This window comes from Ovis aries, chromosome 19 (assembly GCF_016772045.2).
Source record: "Ovis aries strain OAR_USU_Benz2616 breed Rambouillet chromosome 19, ARS-UI_Ramb_v3.0, whole genome shotgun sequence".
NCBI classification, from domain to species: Eukaryota; Metazoa; Chordata; class Mammalia; order Artiodactyla; family Bovidae; genus Ovis; species Ovis aries.
The window spans coordinates 32,244,625-32,260,351 of NC_056072.1; the positions used below are offsets into that span (position 1 = coordinate 32,244,625).

The window sequence follows — 15,727 nt, forward strand, 5'->3', positions numbered from 1 at the left end:
CAGGAAGGAAAGCGAATATTTCACGAAGGAAATGGGGCTTAAGGGGGCAGTTGGTTAGAGAGACTTATTCCTTCTTACTGGCTAGGGAGCATCTGAGCTCTAAGGAATGATAGCTATTCACTGGAAGAATCCAGACGCCCTGGGAAAGTTTCTTTGAGCCTCACACCGTTGGCATCTTGACAGCAAAGTTTTATGCACCGCAGTAGTGTTGACTGGAATCCTGCCGAGCTTTTCCAAGAGCCATTGTTCATCAAATTTGGGGCTTTAAAAGTTGAGCCATTGAGAGTGTGAGCATGCCTTTGGTCATTTAAAAACATTCAGCTGACCTTGGGAAAAGGTTTTAGCATTTGCACCTTGTGATTTTTTGTGTCCTACTTCTGGAAATAGTGTATAATTTGCCTTCCCAAATGGCAATGGTGAGGACCTTTTTAATGATGGTTTAAGCTTTTAGGTTTATGGGATTTCAATGAAATTAATAATGTGGTGTTGCTGATATTCTTTGAGTGAAAAAAGCAATGTACTCTTTCCTGGAACAGATAAAGAATTTAATAAGTATTATACCCAAGGTGCTGTATAAGCAAACGTTAAAAACAGAAGATAATATTATTTAAAATCACATTAATATAAAGGCTGTTACTGTACATATGGTGCATATCTTAGGGTACTCTTTCACCAAGAGGAACCAAGTTCAATTAAAATTTCAGTTGGATGGGCTGTCGTGGAACTAGAAGGCCCTTTCTGCAGACCAGAAACCTAATTTGTCTTTGTTGTTAAGTGGCTCAGTCATGTCTGATTCTTTTGTTATCCCCATGGACTACAGCCCAACAGGCTCCTCTGTCCATGGGATTTTCCAGGCAAGAATACTAGAATGGGTTGCCATGCCCTCCGCCAGGGGATCTTGCCAACCCAGAGATCAAACCTGCATCTCCTGCATTAGCAAGTGGATTCTTTACCACTGAGCCACCAAGGAAGCCCACTAGAAAGCCAGATACCATGGATTGTTTGATTTCTGGCACAAATGAGGGAAGGACTGGGGAATAAGGTATTGGAGTAAGCTTGATGTCAGGGTGTGTTCCAGAGCTTGGGGACTGCAGCTCAGCCATGGTTCTGCCTTAGCTTGGGGGTTGGTTTGCCCCCTGGGCAAGAGACTTTGTAGAAAACATACGTTGTTTCTGCTGCTTGCCAGCCCATTATCTCCTTCCTCTGGTACGGGAACTTCCTTCACCGCAAGAAAAGTTCTCTCCGCACTTTCAACCAAGTTGTTCAGTAGGGGCCTGCCAATCAAGGTAGCCTGCCCTCCTGGACCGTGGAAGGGCTCCTGCTTCTGGCTGAGCCAGTTACTACACTTACACCTCCTCCCTGCACCCTGGCCACAACTGGCCACAATCCTTATGAGAATCATTCAGCATCCTTTGCATGGCTTAACCTATGGGAGCTGGCAGGGAGTGTCCTTTCCTCTCTGATTAATAGGCTATAATGGGCTTCCGTTGTGGCTCAGCTAGTAAAGAATCTGCCCGCAATGTGGGAAACCTGGGTTCGATCCCTGGGAAGATCGCCTGGAGAAGGGAAAGGGTATCCACTCCAGTATCCTGGCCTGGAGAATTCCATGGACTCTTTAGTCCATGGGGTCGCAAAGAGCTGGACACGACTGAGTGACTTTCACTTCACTTCACTTTTTCAATGATATGTACCTGGAGCTGCCTGCCTTTGGTTGTAGTTTTTACCTTGCTGAGGTAGCACACCAAAAGAATGAATGAACCCGCAAAGGAAGCAGTGGCCAGGGCAAGGAGAAAGAAAAAGTTCTTGGCATCCACAAGGCGTGTTCTATCCTGCCTGTTCCCCAGTTTCATCACAAAAGCCCATAAATATCCTGTTTTGCTTAACTCAGGATTATGTTTCTGTCGTTTGCAAGCAAACAGCTTTAACAAATAAAGCTAGCACCCCAAATTTCTCTCCTAGGCTCATAGACTGCATTTCTAACCCTTTCACTCCTGCCTGCTTTGGCAAGCTTTCTTTAGTTGCCTGTTACCGTGTGAGCACTGTGATGGGCCCTGAAGATAGGAAGAGAGTCAGGTAGCGAAATCTGCTTAGGCACATAGTCGTGGTCCCTGCCCTCTTGGGACATGAGTGGGCATAACAAGACCTCTTGCACCTTGTTCCATCCCTGTGGAGTTTGGGGTTATGAACCATGGACTCGCCTTTCCCTAGGCCTTGTCCTTCTCTGTTGATGTCCTCATTCCCAGCTGCTCACGTGAACTTGGCCTTCTGTCTTACTTGATGTACTCTGTACCCAGATTTATTCAGCACAAAGTACTAAATTCACTGCTCCGTCCTAACTCTTGGCCTTTGGTGAGTTTTTCGTCTCTGAATCTACCCTGCCACCTTCTAACCTCTCTAAGCCTCAGGTTTGCCATCTGTAAAATGGAGGTAGCAATAGTACCTGTTTCATAGTTGTGGTGAAGATGAAATGCTTAATGGATGCTTCATAACAAAAAAATCAATATACAGTAGGAGAAGTGATTATCTGATACTTCCAACTCATAAACAGATTTAAATGTAGTATCACATTCATTTCATCTTTTGTATGAAAGAAAATAAAGCTATAAAAAAGATTTTTAGATTAGAAGGGCTATACATTTTTAATTTTAATTTTTCAGAATTATATTACTGGGCAGAAAACTCATGGGAAAAAATAATTATGCCATGTATTTCCTTTTCATACTGTTAATGGGGTTCAGAAAACTGAGATCATGGCATCTGGTCCCATCACTTTATGGCAAATAGATGGGGAAACAGTGGAAACAGTGACAGACTTTATTTTTGGGGAGGCTCCAAAATCACTGCACATGGTGACTGCAGCCATGAAATTAAAAGCTATGACCAACCTAGACAGCATATTAAAAAGCAGAGACACTACAGCTTCAGAGAACTTGTCCACCATCCAGTGAGCAAGGAAGCCTGGACCAAAGCCTTGGGGGTATGGCCCTCTTCTGCGTTTGTTCTCTCCCTGTGGGCTCTACCTTGGCCCTAGAGATGGTGATTGCTGCTCATATCTGCTATTCCTGTGTTCTTTAGAGTTCTCTTTACTCCTTATGAGCCAGTCTCCCATTACTTCAATCCCCCGCTAGAGTTAATGATTCTTTATATTATATTTTCCCTATTAAAATTGTAAAATAAATAAATGTAAATTACGATTTAAGTACATTACATTTTTAATTACTTTTCTATAAGTTGTGAGATGTGTGCTGAAGTCCATTTTTCAGTTCTTTATGTCCATTTGTTGTGGTTTTATTTCTTCTTTTCCAATATCCTTTTCTTGGGATTTTATTCATAGACAATAATGTCATCCACAAATATGGAAAAAAAATTTTATTTTACAAAAAATAAAAAATAAAAAGCAGAGACATTACTTTGCCAACAGAGGTCCGCCTAGTCAAAGGTATGGTTTTTCCAGTAGTCGTGTATGGATGTGAGAGTTGGACTATAAAGGAAGCTGAGTGCCAAAGAATTAATGCTTTTGAACTGTGGTGTTGGAGAAGACTCTTGCGAGTCCCTTGGAGATCAAAACCAGTTAATCCTAAAGGAAATCAGTCCTGCATATTCTTTGGAAGGACTGATGCTGAAGCTGAAACTTTGGCCACCTGATGCGAAGAACTGACTCATTAAAAAAGACCCTGATGATGGGCAAGACTGAAGGCAGGAGGAGAAAGGGACGACAGAAGATGAGATGGGTGGATGGCATCACCGATTCGATGGACATGAGTCTGAGTGAACTCCGGGAGTTGGTGATGGACAGGGAAGCCTGGCATGCTACAATGCATGGGTCGAAAAGAGTTGGACACGACTGAGTGACTGAACTGAACTGATCTATTTCCTGTTTGACTTTTTCTCAAAAAAGGATCTAGAAAAAAATACGTTTAGGAATAGATTTGTCTCTGATTCTAGGTAGAATTAAAATGTGCAAAGGGGGACCAGTGTGTGTGTGTGTGCGTGCAAATATCTGAGTGTGCACATGTGTATGTGTATAAAATAGAGGAAGAATGCTATATTTCACAGATAAAGTACATATGAACTTGTAAGGTCTGACTGTGTCCTTAAGCCACTTTTATTTTCCATGTGATCGCGTTAAATGCATATTTAAGATTTCTACACTGGAAAACCTGTTGAGCCTGTTTCTCTTCTCTGTGAAGGATCCTGTGACTGTATTTGAATAGTTCCTGATATCTCATAGTCTCAGGGGGCAGCAGTAATGGCAGGAATGGGGTCTACTCTTCCACTTATCTAGTGAGAAAATGTTCTCTTCTTCCTTGTTGAAATCCTTGTCACTGAACGCGTTTTCTTTGCTAGTAAAGGGCCTCTGGTAGAAAGCTCCCTTATGTGGCATCCCCTGCTGCATTTCCTATTACACGAATTCCTTCCTTGCTCAATAAAAGTAATTGCTCAGTTAGGCAAGTTTTTTTTTTTTTTTTAATGAGCAGCTTGGATACATGCATATATTTAATAATGAAACAATTCATTGACAACCAAAAAAAAAAAAAAGAGAGAGAGAGAAATTCACAAGACCGCAGTGCTGTGGAAGAAAATGAGACATCAGTATAGCAACTGACCCAGAAGGCTGCATGATAAGTACATCAAAGACAGACTTGACTAGGCTAGTATTGTATGCTCTTCAAATGGAGAAGTATCCACTTATTTGATTGCTTGGAAGCAGGCCGCTTTATTGTATGCTGCATGGAATGGAGGCAAAGAGCCAGGGAAGGGAGAGACGGGAGAGGGAGAAGAGCAATATAGAATCCAGGGTAAGCAGATAGAAGAGACTGAGATGGAATTACAAAGGGATGACTGTAAGGCTTTTTGTTTCCTCTGCAGCCGAAACTAAACCTGTTCCAAGTCTTTGTCTGTCAAAGTCACTGATCACAGGAGTAGCACTAGGCACTATGAAGGAATGGTGGAGGAAGTAGTTTACAAAGTAAAAGGATACCAGGGGTTCCTGCTCCCAGGGAGCTTAGAACCTATGTGGGGAGACAGGTTCCACGCACAAAGCTACTATAAAACATACTTACAAAGTAACATAAATACAAATAAATATACATATGAATAAACAGTATTTGCAAGCTAAAAGGTACTGTGTCAATAAGTGTTCAAAAGCCCCTAGGTCAGTCCAGGAAGGCTTTCCAAAGGAAAAAAACATGGACTCCGTGAGTATAACAGTAGTGTGCAGTAGGGCGTGTGCAAAGGCGTAGGAGTGGAAGCACATATGTTATGTGCAGTAAGCAGATTAGCTTGATAGAAAGTCTAAATAGGTCTCCTTAAGAAGTGAGTGGGATAAAACTGTAGGAGTCTATTTGGTGAAAGACACTGACTTATCAATGTTAGGTCTGGTCCCTAAAACAAAACAAACAGGGAAAGATGTTTTCTGTAGATAATGACACGAAGTGGCTATAGGTCCAGGAGCAACTCCACTGCTCTCAAAAGTTTTGTGGTTACTCTGAAGCAAGACAAGCTAGAAATGGGATGGTGGAGAAGTGTTCATCATCCTTGAGCAGCTCAGGTAGAAGGAACTGCCTTCTGCAACAATTCTTGCATAGTGGCAAGTGAAAAACCTCAATGAAATCCCTAGACTTAGGCCCTACGGCCCAACAGGCAGCCAGATCCCAGTCACCTCAAGGGCTCAAGCAGAATGTCCTAGACTTTTGTAACTAATTCTTGGTGGGGAGTAGATTGTGTCTGCTTATAAAAGAATTTATTTTTGAAATGCCATGACAATCAGCTTTGATCCTTACATTGTACAAATTAAAACAGGAGGATGAGAAGAGCCCTAATTTATAGGGAATGCTCATGTCCCTGAAGAAGGACAGGTCAATAACGGCCCAAATTCGCTTTAAGTGGAGAGGCAAAACATCACACCTTGAAAAGAGGCTTTTCTCAGCCAAAACATGTAAGACCTCTTTCTTTAAGCCTATTGATCTGAAGCTGTTCCAGGAAGGAAAAAAAGAGTCCAGACCAGTTGTTTAGCAGCAGACACAGTCAGCCCCCCGTGTCACGAGAGCCCCGCTGGGAGGCACTGGGTCCCACTAAGGTTGAAATACACTGCTGGGGGCCAATCTTGATGCCATTTGCCTCACTGTGGACATCAGATAAACCCTGCTGATTTTCCTATATATGTCTTTGGCTGTGTTAATGAAGGCCTCCTCAACATTGCAGGCTGTTTGGGTTGAAGTTTCCATGAATATAAGTCCATGTTCCCGAGCAAAGGCTGCTTCTTCTCTCTTCACATCCCTACAGGACTCTAAGTCACTCTTTTTCCCAATCAGCACGATAACCATGTTGGAACTAGAGTGCTGCTGGGTATCCTCTAACCATGAGGTCAGGTGGTTGAAAATTTCACGCCTTGTAATGTCGCACACCAGCAGTGCACCAGCTGCTCCCCTATAGCAGGAATGGGTGATAGAACAGAAGGATTCTTGTCTATCCATATCCCAGATTTGCAGCTTGATTTGTCTTCCATCAATGCTGACCATACGGGCCCCAAACTCCACGCCTGTTGTGAAGTCGTGGACCGTGGTTGGAACTGCTTGTCTGTAAACTGCAGGAGACATGACTTCCCCACACCTGTTTCCCCAATGATGATGTACTTGAAGAGATAATCATAAGTCATTGTCCCTTTCCTCTGGATTCCATATCCGCCCAGCTTCTTAGGCCAGCTTTTTTTAATAAGGATGGTGACAATCCTTCTGAGTTGTTGGACATTAGGGTGGGTTGATGAGTATGAAATTCATTATGGCAATGTCTGGAACACAACTTCTTAAGAATATCATGAAGGAGTCAATCTTTTCCAAGAAATGTCTGTGCCCATTTCAAGCCCCTGAAATCATGCCAGACCTCAAAGCACCTCTGTGATCTGAGCAGTTCACATAAATGAAGTGGTGTGGATCTTACCTAGCCCTTTAGCTGTACGCATAGGATCCACTGGATTTTCTACACGTCTGTCTGCTACTGCCATGTCCTCTGGTACATTCCACAGACACACAGCACTGTTCCTCCTGCTTCCTGCATACTATACTTAAATTTCCTCTAATCCAGATGTTCCAGCATTTGTGAAACAAAATAATCCCTTTGGATCTTCTTCAGCTGTTCTTCAACCAGCCATTTCCATACTTGTATCTCACTATATCCTTATCCCTTTCGAGTGCTGTATGTCAGGTATGATATAAATAGTATGTTGAAGTCAACTGTGCCTGACACCAACAAGCATCAGCTACCTTAATGTCATAGTGTCTGTTATCTGGCTTGCTCCTTGGTATTAGATGTCCAAGAAGTCTAAGATTGACTGAGAAATTCACTTTGTATGTCATAAGCTTGAGAATTGATTCAGTTTAGCCTAAATATGTTAATTAAGCCCCTGCTGTATATGGAATGGGCTTCCCTGGTGGTTCAGTGGTAAGGACCCCACCTGCCAATGCAGGAGATGCGAGTTTGATCCCTTAGTCTGGAAGATCCCCTGGAGAAGGAAATGGCAACCCATTCCAGTATTCTTGCCTGGAGAATCCCATAGATAGAGGAGCTTGGCAGGCTACAGTCCCTGGGGTCACAAAAGAGTCAAAGACGACTTAGCAATTAAACAACACTAATATATGGGATATTAGATTAGGCTCTGAAATACAAAGAAATATAAATCATACATCTTCCCCTTGACAAAGCTTCCAGTCCAACATAGAGTGTATTGTTAAAGATGTCCTCAAGTAGAGAAGCCACACGTATTAGTTGGCTTAATTTTAAAAAGGAAACATATAAGCAGGCATCCTGACACATCCTCTAGCACATACACACAATACTTGGAAGCCCCAGGTTTTCTTCTGGGTAATTGTCTTGCTCAAAGTAAGCTTCTGTATTGGCTTCATTTGCAGAATGGCAGCAAGAGGGCTCTAGCATCTCCCCAGCAAGGTTTCCAGAAGGCCCCTCAGGAGACGTTCCCTTAGGTCTTAATAGCCAAGACTGGACGGGAATCATTCAGTGAGAAGAGGGGGATTATCCTGACTAGTTTAGGCTAATCATTTTGGGATGGAATCGATTTTGGGTAATAGCCTCATTACCATAATAGTTGGTTAGAAATGAGAAATTACAAATTCACTATAATGTGGCTTGTACTATAATAGGAGTCTCTGAGATTCCAGCAGTGTTTCTACGTAGACTGCCATGTTTAATCACTTACTGATGAAAAACTTTTTTTTTTTAAGCAAAAAGCTGTTCTGAAGTCTGTACAGATTATAACAATTGTATCCCCCAGTGTCTGCCTCTGTGCTTGTTATACTTGGAGTAATGTGTTCTCCTCATCAGTGTATTGGGAGATGTCCTAAGAGATTATGGGAAACCCAAACTAAACATGTACATCTTCTGGGAGAACCATTTTACTTTATTTTTGGAAAGAAAGTCAAAGATACATGATAAAGAAAATCAAAGATACATGATAAAGAGTACCTCTATGTGTACTTTTAGATTAAAAATTGTGTATTCGATTTCTGATTGGTAAAAATTTTTAGGAACCTCCCCCTAGTCCCTGATGGTACATACCCACTCCCCTTTACCATGTATAACAGTTTACTTGGATGGAATAGTGAAAGAGGTTTCCATAAGCTTTCATTGTTGTGGAAAGAAATTTAATTAATCTAGATGCATTTCTTTCCACACAACTGTACTTAAGTCCAGATGATGGGCTTTTGAAAAATCTTCCCCACCTTAATCATGATCTGATGTTCACAGTAGTTATACTTTATCATGGTAGTTGCACTTTAACGTGTAAATATAATGTTTGTATTTTGTATATTTCTATTCTGAATAGCTTATTTACTTTAATGCTTTACTTTCTCTAAAATTGTATAATAGTGTATATGGAAAATGGCATTCCAAACAGGTAAAGAATGCCTCTAACTGTTGATATTGTCTCCACTCTTATAGTTAATCAGTTAACAGACATAAGTATTCTGTTTTAGAAATAGAAACAGAGAACAAATCCACTAGGCTAATAACTTCAAGTCTTCTTATCTTGCTCATAGCATAACTTGAAGTTGTTGAAAGAGAATGAGTTTCTGAGCATCCCAAAGCACTCTTGAAAGGGGGTTTAGAGAACTAAGCCACTTAGGAGGACAAATATGTCTTAGATAATCCCTGCAGCTACTGTCAAGACCCATTTGAATCAGGTCAAATTCAAATTAAGATGGTTCAGTGCCAGAGGTCTTACAGATCACTTTCTTTCTGAGCAAAAGTGTCTCACACTTAAGCCATCTGAACACTTTCCTGGGTCTCAACTGTTTTACCCCGTTGTTGGTTTTCATCCAGTGATTTGCCCTAATCCAATATACCAGCTCTGTGTTTCTCCCCTTTTCTTCCTTGGAAAATGCTTCCAGACCTAGGGAGTAGGTTCCAAGCCTTGTTATTCTTGGCTCTCAAACCATCGTAAGTTCTCTCTTAAATTACATCCAGTTTTTTGTTTTTTTTTTTTTTAATGAGAAAAGGCTCTCCTTCTGTAGGGCCATGGATTGCTTTTACATTTCACAGAGCATATGGTCTGGTGGTGAAATCAGGCATTAAGTAGGTAATTTTAAATGTGATGGGTATTATGAGAGAGAAGGATCAAGCTGGTGTGATGGAGCCACACCAGCTTCAGGGGACCAACATTTGAGCTAAGGCTTGAAAGATAATCTGGGGTTTATTGGATGAAATCCTAAGGTGGAAAAGAATGTTCAGGAATTAAGGAACAGCAACAAAGAGGCTGAGGCAAAAGAGTTGGAACCCAAAAGAAGACCAGCACAAGCTTACAGTTGGTGATAGTGGTGGTTTAGTCGCTAACTCATGTCTGACTCTTGTGACCACATGGACTGCAGCCTGCCAGGCTCCTCTGTCCATGTGATTTCCTAGGCAAGAATACTGGAGTGGGTTGCTATTTCCTACCCTAGGGGATCTTCCCGAACTAGGGATCGAGCCCACATCTCCTGCGTCTCCTGCACTACAAGCAGATTCTGTACTGCTGAGCCACTAGGGAAGCCCAGTATGGCTTTATATAACAAGACAAAACCTGGAACAGAAACAGTGGTTAAAAGGTTATTGAGAAAGTCATAATTAGATCTTGCCATTTGAATTATTTACTGATGTAACCATCACTTTATCTCAAGCAGAAACTTTAGACCAAGTTGAATGAATATAGAGATGTTAGAACACCAATTAATAAAATGCCCTAGGATTTCTGGAGAAGGAAATGGTAACCCACTCCAGTATTTTTGCCTGGAAAATCCCATGGACGGAGGAACCTGGTAGGCTGCAGTCCATGGAGTCTCTAAAAGTTGGACACGACTGAGCGAGTTCACTTTCTTTCACTTTTCTGTTTGATCAATGCACCCTGTTCTGAAGGACACAAAAGTGAATGAAACAGAAGTGCCAGGTTTCACATGGGGGCACTCACTCTCAGGTTTCTCCGCAGATTAAAATCCTAAGGCTTTCCGAAGTGGATGCTGGACAACACACACACCAGCTTGCTCTTCTAAGCCAAAGGGACTGTGATGAGTGAAGTACCAAATATCAACGCACTTGGCAATGGATACAACCAATCTCATTTGCTGCTTAAACTATGTGTGTGAATTGTGGACTGTTGATATGGAAAACAGCCCAACAATTACTGCAGTTAGAATTCTTTCCTTAGGACTTGCTTGTTCAAAATATGTTTTCCTCCCCTTAAATCCAGTTTTACCATACTACCTTGAAAGGCTTCTCTTGCAGTATTAATATTTGGATTCTGATTTTATTGTATTGCCTTTACCTGCTATTACTTTATTCTTCCTGAATAACTTTTACCTACCTACATACAGTCTTTTCTTAGATAACCTAGACTCTGTAGAGGTTTCCCCTTTGGGGGAAGGAAAAGGGCAAAGCTGCCATCTACATATCATTTTCGTGTGGTTAAGACAAAAAGGGCTGTTTCCTCAGAGTCCTGAGTTAGGGCTTGTCCAGTAGAGCCCAGGCAGGCTAGGTTATAACCTGCACTCACTACCCTAAGCCAGATGCCGTCATGTAGTAAACAACTTGAGAAACCTCACATGGAAACCCTGGAAATGAGGAGCTGGGGAACAAGGAGGAGAGAGAGACTGACATTTCATTCACTGAATAGCCTCTTGTATGATTACATGTGCATTTCAAAATTAGAAACGGAAAAGCAATATTTGCTGATATAGAAAACCAGGGAAAGAAAGCATCTCCCAGAATAAATTAAAATCTTTCAGTGCTCCCAGCTCAGAAATCACTATTGTCAATGATTTGATACATTTTCCTTTAGTTTTTTTCTATCCACATATACTCCGTTTCACAATGAAATTCACATACACTACTTTTTTCCAGTTTTTCTTTTCACTTTGTTTTGTGCTGTAGGTATTTTGTCCAATCAAGAAAAATGTTAACTCCTTTTTCTGAAGATATAAATATTGCATGCTCATTGTAGAATATTTAGCAAATACAGGAAAAGGATTTAGATGTGTTTTAGGGGAATTCTCTGGCAGTCCAGTGGTTAGGACTCAGCACTTTCATTGCAAAGGGCCCAGATGAGATCTCTGGTCAGGGGACTGTTAATAAGATCCCAGGCACAGCAGGGAAAGTGTTCTGTGGTTTTTAACCCTATTTTTTTTTTTTTTTTGGTAGTAACTTTACTAAGATGCAGTTCACGTACCATAAAACTCACCTGTTTAAAGTATATACTTCAATTGCTTTTATTGTATTTATGAAGTTGTGCCTCCATCACTACATTCTAACTGAAGTATTTTCATTGTCTTAAAAAGAAACCCTGTACTCATTAGAAGTCACTTATTTCCCTCACCCCTTCCTCCAAGCTCAGTCCTGCTGCTGCTGCTAAGTCGCTTCAGTCGTGTCCGACTCTGTGCGACCCCATAGATGGCAGCCCACCAGGCTCCCCCGTCCCTGGGATTCTCCAGGCAAGAACACTGGAGTGGGTTGCCATTTCCTTCTGCAGTGCATGAAAGTGAAAAGTGAAAGTGTAGTCGCTCAGTCGTGTCCGACTCTTCCTGATGCCATGGACTGCAGCCTTCCAGGCTCCTCCGTCCATGGGATTTTCCAGGCAAGAGTATTGGAGTGGGTGGCCGTTGCTTTCTCCGCCCTCAGTCGTAGGCAACTGCTAATCTGCTTCCTGTCTATATAGATTTACCTAATCTGGACATTTTAGATAAATGGAATTGTAAAATATGTGGTTTTTTATGACTGGCTTCTTGCACTTAACATAGTGATTTTGAGATTCATCCATGTGTAGCATAAACCCTTTTCTGAGGGAGGTACTTACTTTTCACTGATTGCTTGATTTATTCATGTACCACAAAATTCACCCTTTTAAAGTGTACAGTTTAGTGTTTTTTTAATATAATCACAAGGTTGTGCAGTTATCACTACTATTTAATTATAGATAATTTTCATTACTGCCCCCGCTCCCCTGCAAAGAGACTCCATACCCATTGTCAGTCACTCCCCAGTTCATCCCTCTAGTCACTTGACAGCCACCAGTGCACCTTCTCTCTCTGAATTTATGGCCTCTTTGTCTAGCTTGTTCTATTTCTCAGAATGTTTTCAAGATTCATCCATAATATAGTGTGTGCCTACTCCATTCTTTTGTTTTTAAAAAAAATTTTTTTTTATCTGACTGTGTCAGAACTTAGTTGCAGCATACAGAATCTTTGATTTTCATTCAGGCATGCAGGATCCTTAGTTGTGACATGGGGGATCTAGTTCCCTGACCAGGGATCAAACCTGGGCCCCCTGCATTGCAAGTGCAGAGTCTTAGCCACTGGACCACCCAGAAAGTTATACCATGTGTTATACAGCCACTCATCAAGTAACATTTGAATTGATTTCACTTTTAGCTCTCATGAAGAAGTTGCAATGAACATTCATGTCCAAGTTATTCTGTGAGGAAATATTTTCAGTTTTCTTGGGTATTTACCTCATTTCTTTTTATTGCTAAATATCACATTATATGGACATGCTGCTGCTGCTAACTCACTTCAGTCATGTCCAACCCTGTGTGACCCCAGAGACAGCAGCCCACCAGGCTCCTCATATGGATGTACTACCTTTTATAATCTGCTCATCAGCTGATGGACAAGTGGGTTGTTTATACCTTCAGGTTATTGTGAATAGTATTCATTCAAGATTTTTTAAAAACACTTGTTTTCACTTATTTGAGGTGTATACCTACGAATGGAATTTTGGGGTCACATTCAAATTCTATGGTTAACCTTTTGAGAAATAGACAGTTTTTTCCACAGCAGCTACATGATTTTACATGACCGCTAACAACATATATGTCCCAATTTCTCCATAGCCTCACCAACACTTGTTACTGTGCATTTTTTTGTCGTCACCATTGTAATAGCTATGAAGTGATATATGTCATTGTGGTTTTGATTTTTGATTCCCAAATGATTAATGGTGTTGAGTGCTTCTTCATGTGCTTACTAGGCATTCATATATCTGCTTTAAAGAAATGTATCTTTAAATCATTTGCCCACTTTTTCATTGGGCTACTTGTCTTTTTATGATTGAGTGTATTTCATTATATATTTGGTATGTAAGTTCCTAATTAGATATAAGATTTATAAATATTTTCTCCCAGTTAATGGCTTGTCTTTTCATTTTTTTTCATAGCATTTTTTGAAGCACCAAAGTTTTTCATTTTGATGAAACCAGTTTATCTGTTTTTGTTACTTATGCTTTTTATGGCATATCTAAGAAACTACTGCCAAACTCAGCATCATAAATATATAAATATTAGTCTGTTTTCTTTTAAGAATTTTATAGATTTAGCTCTGACTTTTAGTTCTGTGGTCAATATTGAGTTAATTTTTATTAATGGTGTGAGGTAGGAGTTCAGGTTAATTCTAGGTGTCCCAGCATCACTTTTAAAAAGACTGTGTTTCCCATAGGATTACACTGGCACTTTCTATTTTTTTTTTTTTTTTTGAGAAAAACATGTAAATTTTATTGAGTTTTTACATGTACACAGGAGACTTCACAAGAAAACAAAGGGTCAGAATAAGTGACCAGAGCAGGAAACTCATAACTGTTGGACAAAGAAACAATAAATTTGTGACCAACTGCCAAGACAAAGCGGTGTGGGCTAGTGGTAGTAAGTGGTACAGAAATAACTAGACGATAAGGGTGACTTTTTTTTTCCTTTAACTTTTTTTCCCCCAGAATTTTAAATTTATTTTTCTAATTGAAAGATAATTGCTTTACAGAATTTTGTGGCTTTTCTGTCATACATCAACAAGAATCAGCCACAGCTTCTTTATCCATTCATCTGTCAGTGGACATCTAGGTTGCTTCCATGTTCTAGCTATTGTAAATAGTGCTGCAGTGAATACTGGGGTACATGTTTCTTTTTCAGTTTTGTTTTCCTCAGGGCATATGCCTAGGAATGGGATTGCTGGGTCATATGGTGGTTTTATTCCTAGCTTTTTTTTTAATATAAATTTATTTATTTTAATTGGAGGCTAATTACTTTACAATATTGTATTGGTTTTGTTGTACATCAACATGAATCCATCACGGGTGTACACATGTTCCCCATCCTGAAAAAATATGGAACGCTTCACGAGTTTGCATGTCATCCTTGTGCAGGGGCCATGCTAATCTCTGTACCGTTCCAATTTTAGTATATGTGCTGCCGAAGCGAGCACTACACTGGCACTTTTGTCAAAAATCAGTTGACTATAAATGTGAGGGTTTATTTCTGGACTCTTGATTCTGTTTCATTGATCTGTATATCTACCCTTATGCTAGTACCACACTGTCTTGATTACTGTAGCTTTGGAGTGAGTTTTGAAATGTGATCTATTGAAAGTAACAAAACCCAGCTAAAAGCAGCTTGAGCTATATAAGCTCATTCACTGTTTACATCTTGTTACAAGTCATCTGAAACTAGGCTGCTCCTGAGTTTGTCTGATATGTAAGCAGTGTCATCAAGCACCTGGGCTTTTTCCACTCACTTTTCTACCATCTTTGCTGTTAATATATCCTCTTGGTGACAAGATGACTATTATAGCTCAAAGCACTGTGTCTTCATACAACAGTATCCCAAGCAGGAATCAGGAAATGTGCTGAAAAAAATTCTTGTGTTGTTCCAGTTCTTCAAAGAAGGAAATTTTTTCTAGAATCCTTAACAAAGCTTTGCTCTATATCATATTGCCTAAACAGGGTGTCATGCCTTCTTTTAGACCAGTCACTTCATACCAGAAAATCCTTCCATCTCACAAAATTAGAGTCTCTCAAAAGGGAGTAAATGGCTAATGGATAGATGACCAACATTATTTGCCAAAATACATAAGCATATAAAGAATAAGCCAAAATTATCCATAAGTCCACCAGACTGAAACATAAGAATGGATCTTTTAGGGTAAGGAGGTCTACCTTAAATTCCTTCTGTGCTAGGTACTTGAGAAATAAAACCTATTTTCTTCCTCTGTTGTTGACTCAAGACCAGATCATGTAGTTCATCTCTTCATTCCTTTCAAATACTTACTGCCTGGAGCTCTCTGAAATCTTGGTCTAAAGAATACACAACTGCTGTCTCAACTTTATAAAATATTCATAATCCTTGAGCCTTGTAGCATACTGCTTTTGGCCTCTTTATCTTCTTGTACACAATTCATTTTATAGTTGAAAACAGTATGTCGCTATT

General features: G+C 40.4%; 1 protein-coding gene, 1 non-coding gene and 1 pseudogene across 5 annotated transcripts in view; 1 reads left to right on the plus strand and 2 right to left on the minus strand.

The window, feature by feature from the left end:
* The window catches only part of FRMD4B (FERM domain containing 4B), a 374,847-nt gene that overhangs the window by 150,608 nt on the left and 208,512 nt on the right, over nucleotides 1–15,727 (plus strand). The window lies entirely within an intron of this gene.
* On the minus strand, nucleotides 6,012–6,658 carry LOC114109430 (ras-related protein Rab-2B-like; annotated as a pseudogene).
* Nucleotides 14,623–14,726, minus strand: LOC114109464 (U6 spliceosomal RNA). Its single transcript, XR_003586150.1, has one exon. It is a non-coding gene; the product is annotated as a U6 spliceosomal RNA (small nuclear RNA).